The following is an 11,671-nucleotide window of genomic DNA, read 5'->3' as shown; positions in this document are numbered from 1 at the left end:
TGATATGTACCAATGAAATGCCATATAATCAATAAATAAGATTTTTTTCCAAAAACATGATTTGTTTTGCTTCATTAGCATAAAGATATATAATACTGATCAGCCATAACATAGGTGCTGAACAAATATGAAATGTACTAATGCCCTGAATGTTTTCCTACTATAAATACTTAACAAAAGTTGTAGTTCCACCTTAGTAGACAAATGACATTGATATTTTTTCTGTACTTTATTTAGGTGTTTTCTATGGATGCCATTAGTCTTATGCACCAATTTGGGACAATTGTATTCTGTTTTATATTCCCATGAAACTACACTGTCCCGATATAACAAGTACTGATACCGTTCCAAACTAATCTGTTAATCTCACCAGGGCCAAATGCCAAAGCACATAGCCAATGACTTTCCATTTTTTTCTGAGTGAGAATGCTGTTTTGCCACTTTTAGCAATATTGCAACAATATCATGGTGGCGGACACCAGCAATAAGCTTCACACATTGGACCCATGTCGCAAAACAACTTGTGAACAATGCATGCCCACATATCTCAGTTTGAGGAGGATATTTACCATTAAAATAACACAGAATATTACAAAAGGTACCTGTAACCTTTTCTTTTTCTCAGTACAAACTGGAAGTCTGGACATGAAATTTAAGGATATCATTATACAAGAACTGATGTTTGTTCATTAAATACCATTAACATCCGAAAAGGACAAAATATGAAATTGAACAATTTTCTTCTCCAAAAATGTTTTAGGAGGATATTTACCATTAAAATAACACAGAATATTACAACAGGTACCTGTAATGCACAGGCTAACATTATTTACCAGAAGCAAGTCATGAAGAAAATTTGCATCCGGATACCTTCCGGAAACCTTCCGGAAACCTTCCGGAAACCTTCCAGATGCCTTCAACAACCTTCAAATTGCTTGGTATTTTCAAGTTAATTTTTTTATGTGTTTCACACTTAAGTGAACAAAATGCACCCCTCAAATTTTGACATTTTTTTTGGAAGGTTTCCGGAAGGTATCCGGGCCGGATCCAAAATGGGAAGGTATCCGGAAGGTTTCCGGAAGGTTTCCGGAAGACGGAAACCTACACTTTTTTTGCTGTGATGGTAAGAGGGTTTCACTTTAACTTTCCAACAGTTAAATTTTCCTTGATGTCGAACAATATTCTGCATCATCACCTCCCCTCCTCCCCTCTCCCATCTGCCAAAACAAATGTCATAAACAAAACACTGATGAAGATTACATGTATTCCCGAATAGAGTAAGCATGTCATTTTCTACCGTTTGTTCCCACAACTTCACACACTTTCCCTAAAACACGTAACTGCCACTGAGTAAGGGTGTGTGAAAATTCCATGTAAGATCCTCATTTATGATAGCATGGCGCTTAAATGATGTAAAGCGACGTGTCGTATTCAGCAAGGTCCTCTGAGTGTTCACCATAACTTTCTGGAATGGCTTAACCCATCCTATGTTGCTGAAACTTTGATCAGTCTTTCTATGAAGTTCACACCGCTTACGACATAACTGGTCATTAGACTTTAATCACAGATTTATTATTATATCTCAATAACCAACTCTTTAATTTGGGCAATAAAATAAACAAGGAATAGTGATCAGGTTTGCATTTCGTGAACGAATGGCATTACTAATGAGTGAATAGTGATTTTGAATAATCTAATCAGCACCAGATTGGTATATATTAAGATCAACGTCTCACACGTCGGGTTTTGACACTTTGTATGCCAAATCGCCGTTAGTCGGCAGTTGCATGAAACGGGGAACTGGGACCTATTCTTCTCCATTCCCGAAGGAGAGAAGGCACGGATACTGTTGGTTTTTATTTACTGATTAGTTTGATTTACGTCCATTCAGCCACTCGGATGATGACCAGGAGATAACGGTAAATCATAATCAGTTCACAGTTATCCCCCTTTGGCCAATGTTGAAGTGCATAAGTCGAGGAAATAGCCATGGTTTATTGGCGGCATGTTCGACCTTGCAGCGACGGAGACATAAATATTCCTGCTATGTCTCCTATGTCTATAAAATCATTCACCTTTCGCAAACGGGATTGCTGGTCATTACGCCAAGCAAATTGGTGCGAGGTGAATTGTTATTCCGCTTATAGAAGGATGTCAGCCAAATCACTGCAATCGTAGCACTGTAGACGAATATGACAATAATATAGCAGCAATCTACCAAACCATAGACCATGTGCGGCCTTGTTGCTCCCTCAAATGAAATGTTGATACTCTTTTCGCTGCTTCTCAGTCCAGGATTCGAGGTGAGATCAGATGAAATAGGGTTTAACGTTGCGTTCAAAGTTAGATCAATTACATAGTGATGCGCATATACGCATGTGCCAAAGCGTGTGCCTCTGTGTGATTGCCCTGTCAGACTCGTGTGTGTGTGTGTGTGTATTTGTGCGCTTGTAATAGTCCAGAATAATGCCTTTTTTTAGCGCAAGAACTCAAGTTTAAAATGAGTACCACACCCAGGTACAATCTACCGACTCCAAGCCGGACTAGTACGTCTTTTATCCCCTTAAGACCGAGCATCAGGCAGGGTAACAACAAGTACCATCTTCAACGTTATGGAATGAGTGAGTGAGCGAGTGAGTAGGGTATAACGCCGCTTTTAACAGTATTCCAGTTATATCACGGCGTGTCAGCTTAATGTGGGAGAAAAGCCCGAAGTGATGCAGGTCTCAGACGTTTACCACTTCGCTGAAACCCACGAGCACGGGTATGGTGCTGACAAACCTAGAAACATAATCGGGGAGAACCGGGATTCGAACCCACAATCATAGGTTTCTGGCGAGCCCAAGGGACGCAACTCTGCACAGCGAATCGCGGCGCCTTAGACGACTGGGCCACCCGTGCCCCCGTTATGGAATGACGCGGCTAGGGGGATCCAACCATGTACTTTCTACTTTCCGTATTTTATATTGCGGTATGTATCTCACCTAATTTAACCAGCAGCCGAGCGCGTCGTCGTATTACTTATTCAATGCAAATACACTTGTCTGACATGATAAGTCAATTACGTACCTTTTTAAAGGATGATAAACTGAACAACATGTTGATGGGCATTAGAGAACTAATGTACCTTGTGTGCACGCTGTTTGGCGTTTTGGGTTCCATAGTTAAGCCATACCACCGGGTAACTGATATATATTCTGTGAAAGCAGATAATGGCTTGCAAAAATATTTTCTCACCATGACATCTGTGACCCTGACTGGATGAGTACCTGCCTCGTGAAGATAATCGCCAACAGCGCAGTCGCGACCCACTGAAGTGTGTTGCGCCCCAGTAGGTTTGTACGCCAACTGTGTGGGTTGAGTGGGTCTGAGCCTCTCATGGTAGGAATTACGTAATAGTGCAATCTTTTGTCGTGGACAATATATGATGTCTTAGAGGTATATCCACAAAACCTTAAGTCAGGTTCCTCAAGTTTGAGCGAACACGGGCCCGGTCGTCTAAGACTGAGTGATTCACTGTGCAGAGTTGCGTCCCTTGGGCACGCCAGAAACCTATGATTGTGGGTTCGAATCCCGGTTCGCCCCGATTATGTTTCTAAGTTAGTCAGCACCATACCCGTGCTCCTGGGTTTCAGCGAAGTGGTATATAAACGTCTGAGGCCTGCATCACTTCGGGCTTTCCTCCCACATTTAGCTGACACGCCGTGGTGTAACTGGAATACTGTTAAAAGCCGAACAATATGCTGAGTTGAACTACATGTATGTTCGTCAAAGAACTTCTCAATCAACCCTCGTATTTGTGGATATGACACCTAAGAAACGGATGATAGCAAGAGAGATGACACATATATTGTACTTGGCCACATCACAATTTTGTTCAGTAGATTCTTACGACATCCATAAGTTGATGAAGACCTCTTCTGTACCGCTGTCTCACGTTCAACACACAGTTGACGGTTTCAACATCCAACTCTTCACGGATTGGTGTATTATGGAGTACTTGATACTGAGCCTTTCTTGTGGTCACGTACAGCAACACACTCACATACCTCCTAATTCAAGATGTTTACGAAATGGCTGAAATAATAAGGCCGTGCACCTGCAATCATCACCCCAAGCAGCCATCTCAGTATCTCATTAACGTGTGACATGTCTCACCATCCCGTCAGTGTCAATCTTTTATTCACCTATTGAAAACAAGGTCTGTTTATTTGTGAGGCGTGTGTTTAATCTCGACACGCTGTTAATTTACCTTTGACAAGATGCACATGTCATGTCAGTGGTCTGTGAAATATCATTCCATCAAGAACTTCATCTTTACGTCATATTTGCACCGTGTAACACGCATGGCATGGGCCGTTAAGACGGCATGTATATACTCTCATTTATATTTTAAAGACTGTTAACGTTAATTCGTGCTTATCAAAACTAAGATTCTTATTAGTGAAAATATACTCTCTATCACGTGTCTTCAAGGCAATGTGTCAAAAAGTAAAGCAAATGCCATCTGTTTCTGAAAAAAAAAAAAATATGTTAAATGCTGGACTACCTCATTGATAAGCCCATGTACAATTTTGGGTAAGGCATTTAGGCAAGAAGTAGGCATCCCCATGGGCACCGATTGCGCTACCTATTTTGCTGATCTTTTTGATCGGAATTTCTGCCTGAATTGGCACAGTCAAAGAAGTGAGGTGAGGTGAAATGGGGTTTAACGTCGCGTCCAAGATTATTGCACTTATATAGCGACCTGCATGCACGTGTGTGTCTGCTTGTACTAGTCCAGACTGATGCTAGCTCACTGAGATACCATGCTGCAGTTTAACATGAATACCCCACTCAGACACAGTCTACTGACTCCGAACCGACCAGTCCTTGTTTTAGCCCCTTAATGCCCAGCGCCAGACATGGTAACGACAAGTACCATCTTTTGACGTCTTTTGGTATGTCGCGCCCGGGGATCGAACCCCGGACCTTCCGCTCTCCGGGCGGACGTTCTCCACGGAGGCGGTCCACAGTCAAAGAAGAGTAATTTGGCCCAGATATCGTTTAAAAATCATCAAATAGCCATTTCCCTGATATACTCTGCAAAAATCCCACAAAAGTAGTAAAATCGTTAATACCTGATGATAAATTGTTGCCGACATCCATGCAAAATTAACACTAATCAAGAATTCGTCATTTCTGCATGGATTGGGATTGATTTGTGTGGAAAGAAAGAGTTACTGCAGATATTTTGGGGAAAGTTTTAAAAAATCGCAAAAACACAACCACGTGAGAGCCTGGCACCGCAACACACCACCATGACATGCACGTGCAACATCACTTGTTGGGCTGTAAAAAGGTTGAGTTTTCATTTGCATGTCATCACAAAATTACAGCAACTGAACAGCGAAGACGTGCCACGGCTGACGCTCAACGAAACAACGCCATCGACCGACAGCAAACAGAAGAATCGTCCTCAGCTGTAGCCAGGTTTTTTCACGTTTCACAAATTACCATTACAAGAATGGAACCGTTGTCATGCACACGACACAACACGTGACCTTCCGAGATCAGGTCGACCTCGTATCACTACTACAGCACAGGTCAGATTCATACGGCTACGTCACTTTCGTGAAAGAACCACCGTGGCCACCTCTACAACAGCGGCAATACCAGGATTGCGTAGGATATCAGGGCAGTCAGTGATGGACCGTTTAACACGTTGAAGGTATTCGCGCTGACGACCAGTTCGAGGTGTCATTTAGACGAACCTTCATCATCGGCCACGACGTCAATGTTGTCAAGGTCACAGAGTACGGCAACAACTACGATGGATAAAAGTAAACTTTAGTGACGAGCCACGTTTAATGCTTCTCCATGCGGATGGTAGACGTCGTGTTACAGGCGTCGCGGGGTACGTTATGCACGAAACTGCATACCGGAAGTGGACATATTTGGTAGTGGTAGCGTGATATGTGAACCACCCATCTCCTACACTGGTAGAACAGACTTGATGTAAGACCTGGGGAATTAAACGACACAACGTTACACGAATAAGATTTTTCGGCAACAGGTCCTTCCCATTATGCAACATGCGAACGTCTTTTTCCAACACGACAACGCCTCACCTCCCACGGCAAGACTGACAACAGCCAGGCCCTCCAGGTCTCCAGATTAAAACCCAGTGGAACATTTATGGGATGCACTGGATCAACGACTGCGAGTACGTCAGCAATAACCACAGAATCACAATTCGGGATCTGATCACGACGATGCATGTCAGTTTTGGACTCTAATGGTGGCCACACAAGATATTGAAAGCAGATGGCTTTCGCCTTGAAAATCTACTGTTCCATGTGTGTCATATGGAACCTGGGTCAATGACAATTTTAAACAACCGATTACCGTGTGTTGAATATTACATGATATATAAAATATACATCTAGAATCACTTTTGCGTTTCTTTTTTTTTTGCAGATTATATGTTTAAATGCCAATCTGAAGATCAAACCTTTAGTGTTTAGATTTTACATCTTTTGAGGAACAATCGAGCATACATTTTCGATAACCTGATTGTTAGGTTTTTTTACAGACTGACGTCGGATGGCAGGAGTACTTCTGTGCTGCGTCAGGCAATACATACTTACTTTTACATGCAAATTGTATAAATGGCGGGTGCTACCGGTAGAACAGGGCATGCTTACCCTTTTCGCGAATACGTTTGTGTCAGTAGTCAGTGATTTTCAGTAGTCGATTCACATAATTTCCACCGATATTTGCCCTTTACGCCAAGTGGAATCTGTTCTGACAGAAAATCTAGGCTGGTTACTCTCTTGCATTGACAATTTATTTCAATAATATTTTCTACCAAGATTTCAAAGAGAGCGATAAGATTCTTGCTCAAAAGTTGTTTGGTCATGGTTATAGCATTCAAGGCCCCAGAAAAGCTTTGAAAAGGTTATATGGTAAACAAATGTAGGACATTGTGGCAAGAAGTAGCCATCTGTTTCTTTATGCATTCGAATTGGAATTTCCTCTCTCATTGGCAAAGTCAGAACAAAGTTATTTAGCCAAGAAGTGTAACTTAATAATCATGATCTTCAGGTATATCGATGATCTTATATCGTTTAATAACCTTCTAATAGTCAATTCCCTTCCACTGATTTACCCACCGGAACTAGATACAAAGGAGACCAGTGAGACGGCCTCATCTGTTTCATATTTAGACAATACTGAATGACAAGAGGGATCACTTCAACTTTCCAATAGTCAAATCTCCCTTCACGTTGAGTAACATTCCTGCAGCTCCGGCCTTTGATTTCTACATTACACAACTTTAGAGGTGCAATCATGCATACTCTTTCAACACATCTTAAGTTAGACATGCGGATGATATTGTAAATTTGACGCATCAGAGAGTGTTTTGTCACTCTGAATCTTTGTGCATAGCTCAGAACAAGAAACAGATGAGCCGGTTTCACTTGTCTCCTTTACGTCTAGATGATCCGTGGAAATTAATTGGCCATTTGATGGTTATTGAACGATATCAAATCATCGATATACCCTAAAGCTTAAGTTGCACTTGTGGGTCAAATAACCTTGTTTTGTCTTAGCCGATCCGAGCAGAAAATCCGATTCATATGGATAAAGAAACACATCCATAAGAAGTCGCGCGCAATTGATGCCCATGAGATGCCTAATTCTTTCCTAAATTTCTTGCCCTAAATTTGGCCATAGATGTTATGAAAGAGGAAGTCCAGCATTTCACATATTGGTTTCTCAGTAAACTTCAGCTAGCATTTACTTTCATTTATGTCAAATTGACCTGAACCTCTGAAGATAAATATGTCCTATATATGTGGTCACCAGGTTTTCTAACAAAAGCCCATGGATCAAGAAATGAAGTTTTCCCTTAAGTTTGTCATGTGGGACAGTGTACAAAGTTAAAAAATCAAATGATTTGACATGCAGAACTTGGGTCTTTTTGAGATCATGAAAAAGTCAAGTAAACCCCTTGAGGTTTTGAGAATCCAATACTTTCTGTGAATATCGAGAAAGTTTTCCCTTGATTGTATTAAGAATTATGGTTACTCTGTGAGACAGGGATTTGGTGAAACATTTGCTGGACCCAGCAATATATCTCTCTGTGTACGTTTTATATGGAGCTTTGGAATCCAGTACAAAAGAGAAATAGACATGCCTTCATGAATCGATATTTTTGCTTCAGATTTGGTCTTCAGGTTTTTGAGTCAAGTAAAAAGTGAATAGAACTGATACATGGTTTGCCAGATGTCTTCCTCGGCGTACATACTCGCCTTCTATGTGGCATAAGAACTGTTTTAACGCTTTCACATCCTGTGTGTACCAGTATATATCTGGCACACATTGAACCTTAGCCAAACCTTCTATCATTTTCATCTTAATATCTACACATGGTTCACTTGGATAAATAAATAGTTCGAAATATGCCAAGCGCTCAGACATGCCAGGTAATACTGAGAACTGAGTCGGTTGTATTCCCCGGCGGTCCAGGAGAGGTTTTCTAGATTGTATTTCTTCACCCTCCAGACTTCGTTAAATCGTTCACGATTGTCTCGGCTCTGGAGTGGTCACGGTCGAAACTCAGGTTTCGTCAGTAAGTGGGTTCGGGGCTATGTCGATCTAGTTTCTGACTTAGTCTGGTTGTACTGAACTTAACTTAGTTACGAGGTTGATTGTAATACTTAGTTTTGCTAGTTATCCGTGGATAACCAACTTTCCCGTGATTTCTGAGCTTATATTTACTAGTGTTTCTTATTCTCAGTTTTTCTAGCAATCCTTGGCTAACATACCTTCCCGTGATTAACTAGGCTCTTTGTATATAGTGTTTCCAATACTCTGTATTTCTAGTGATCGGTGGATGACCAACCTTGCCGTGAATAACTATTTGGGAACTTTAGTATTTCCTTGTTCAGTCAAAGTGACAGAATCTTTCGTCGATTAAGACTAGTTGATATTCAGACGTAATCGTCAATTATGTACTCTAAGTGACTCATTCTGGGCATAATCTCTCAATGTTTATTTTCCTTTATTTTACTCAACCGAGGTTATTCTGTCATAAGAGTGTGGAGATAATTGACTCGTGTTAATCGGTCGCAGTCGACTTAATTGGCAGTCTTCGCTTCTGTTCCGTTTCTTTCAAAGTGCTGTTTAAGCTACTCTCCTTTTTATTGATGTAATACTGTTGTTTGGCTAACTGGTTGTATATTTGCACTGATGGAATTAATTTGTGATCTGTGTGAGAGCAGACTGGATTTATCTTATCTTTAAATGTCAACTATTAGTACAATAAGTAATTGTTAAATAAAAAAAAGCCTGTGAACCTATTACCACGTTTTCTTTATCATTTCTTTCTTATTTCATGACACCTGGGCCATCGGAGCACAACTCCGTGACAGCAATAAACTGGAAGTCGTTGTCCACATGCACAGAGTTGTACGTATTTTTACTTACTCACCAACTTCTAGAATGCCAATTCCAACAGAACTGATGCTGATTTAGAACACGTGGAGTACTATATGGGAGCTGCAACTGGCCCTTTCATATTCGTGGCATTGTTTCCCAAAATGCTTATGAATGACCGACATTGTCTGACTGGCCTAAAACAATAAACATGAGGTAACCATATCTAACCATCCCCATGAAGTCGTTCCTGAAAGCAGACTCGAGGCTGTTGATATTAACTATCCCAGGATGATAGTGTGACAATTACCTTGAACGTCTTTAACGATCACAATGATTTCCTTTTTCAAATAAGGAAAGAACAGGATGTAAATGTAGCTGATGCATCAAGGAAACCAAACGCATTTGGTTGCACAGCCATTTCAGTGATCTGCTATGAGTCCCTGATTCAAGGAGCGATTGTTCTGCATTCTATCCGCTTGAACTAACATTTTCTTGAAGACATTCTTTAAAAGTAAGATGTTGATCGATGTTGCCGTTGTTTTTACACACAACAGCTGAAACACGTTCCTAATAGGTATGGTTACAATTTTTAACAATGCTTATGTCCTATGTGTTCGATATTCATTCACCAACGAATTGCAACCGGTTTCCGTTTGGACTGTTAAACGAACGGAAATTGTTGGTTTTTTTACACACAAATACATATTGATATTTGGTAATTAATAGAATACCCCTGGAATTTTCTTTGGTGTCTGACCGAGCGAATACATATTTCACTCGTTTCGTACAAAAGGTATCAACACCGGAAACTCGTGTTTCGCTCACTCACATTTCAAACTACGCACATGCATGCTGTTATATATGTGCACTTATTTCTTTTCTTCAGTATATACGGCATGAACCTCACAACACCATTCGTGACCAACTCTTGTTATTCCGGGACAAGCCGAATAGCGACTCGGGCCCATCTCATGGCCATTTTTGCGACCGGGTTCCGTCTTAGCGCAAACGGGCAACCCTAAAATAATCGTCAATTCGTTGCGTAATGGTTCACACATATTTCCCCATATATTTTATATATTTCAGATGCTATTTAAAGCACATCGGGACATGCGGAATTATACAGTATGATTGAACACATTTGGTATATTTTTAGATGCAAGACATATGTAAAATCAAAAATTATTTCTGAGGGATTCTTTGACAAAGAACTTGAAATCATACGCGCATTGTGATTGGTTTGTCGTATTTTCGCACATAACATTCATCGATAGGGGGACGAGTCTTCTTTAAGGTTACGGCTCACAACACATGACTATTTCAATTGCGCTGCATCCATTCCTTACACCATGCGTTTTGCGCTATCAATTATCGCACACACCATGCCAATTGGGATGCATGATTATTGTTCTATTTGTACTGAACCAAAAACATGTAAGAGCCTGTTCTATTATTTCATTTGAATTACATTATTTGAAATGCATATTAACAAGATACATGTCAATAAAACGCAACACTGTGTCACGAGCAAGCTATTTTGAAGACGTTTTCCCATAATTCCAATCGTGGTGTCTGTGAAAGGGAAGTAGATAATGTACGACATGAAGAAATTTGATTCCACTGTCTGAGTTTAATACCTGGTTGCCCCGTCAGCTTGTTTTAATTAGAATTAATTTTATTTTTACACATGAATTTTTTTTTAAATTTATCTCATTTTCTGATTTAATACGCCTTCATCCAGAGCAGACTGCGTCAATCAATACCTCAGTCAGTAGAGCAGTATTAACAATGTACTGTGCACAGAACTGCGACAATCGGCACTCGGGCTAGTAAATAAAAACAGACTTACGACACCCTACAGTTCGTAGAACCCCACTTTGCCTCGATGTCAATAAGCTAAGAATGATAAATCTCTGGTCGAAGCTGGTAAATGTCAGGAAAATGTAGCCAACTATCGTATGTTTTGTATTCATTTGTACAGAGAGTTGTAAATCAACAGACTTTTAAATATTTGTGTTTCATTAAAAATATTGTGGATGACTCAGGTATGTCCTATGATTGGAGTTTTGTATCATATTCCTGTTTGAAATCATGTCTCCAAAACTTTCTCTGATACATACTGGCAATCTTGGAATACGGATATTTCAAATTCTAGTAAATGCTCCACATGTCGTGTTTTGAAAATCGACAATGAACTTGATACATATTTCATAACATTCCACCCCACGACAATCGGTGATCACAC

The sequence above is a fragment of the Haliotis cracherodii genome, unplaced genomic scaffold (assembly GCF_022045235.1).
Source record: "Haliotis cracherodii isolate W230 unplaced genomic scaffold, xgHalCrac1.p SCAF_9, whole genome shotgun sequence".
Classification (NCBI taxonomy): domain Eukaryota; kingdom Metazoa; phylum Mollusca; class Gastropoda; order Lepetellida; family Haliotidae; genus Haliotis; species Haliotis cracherodii.
The sequence above is the reverse complement of the archived record's forward strand: the minus strand, read 5'-3'. Positions refer to the sequence as shown.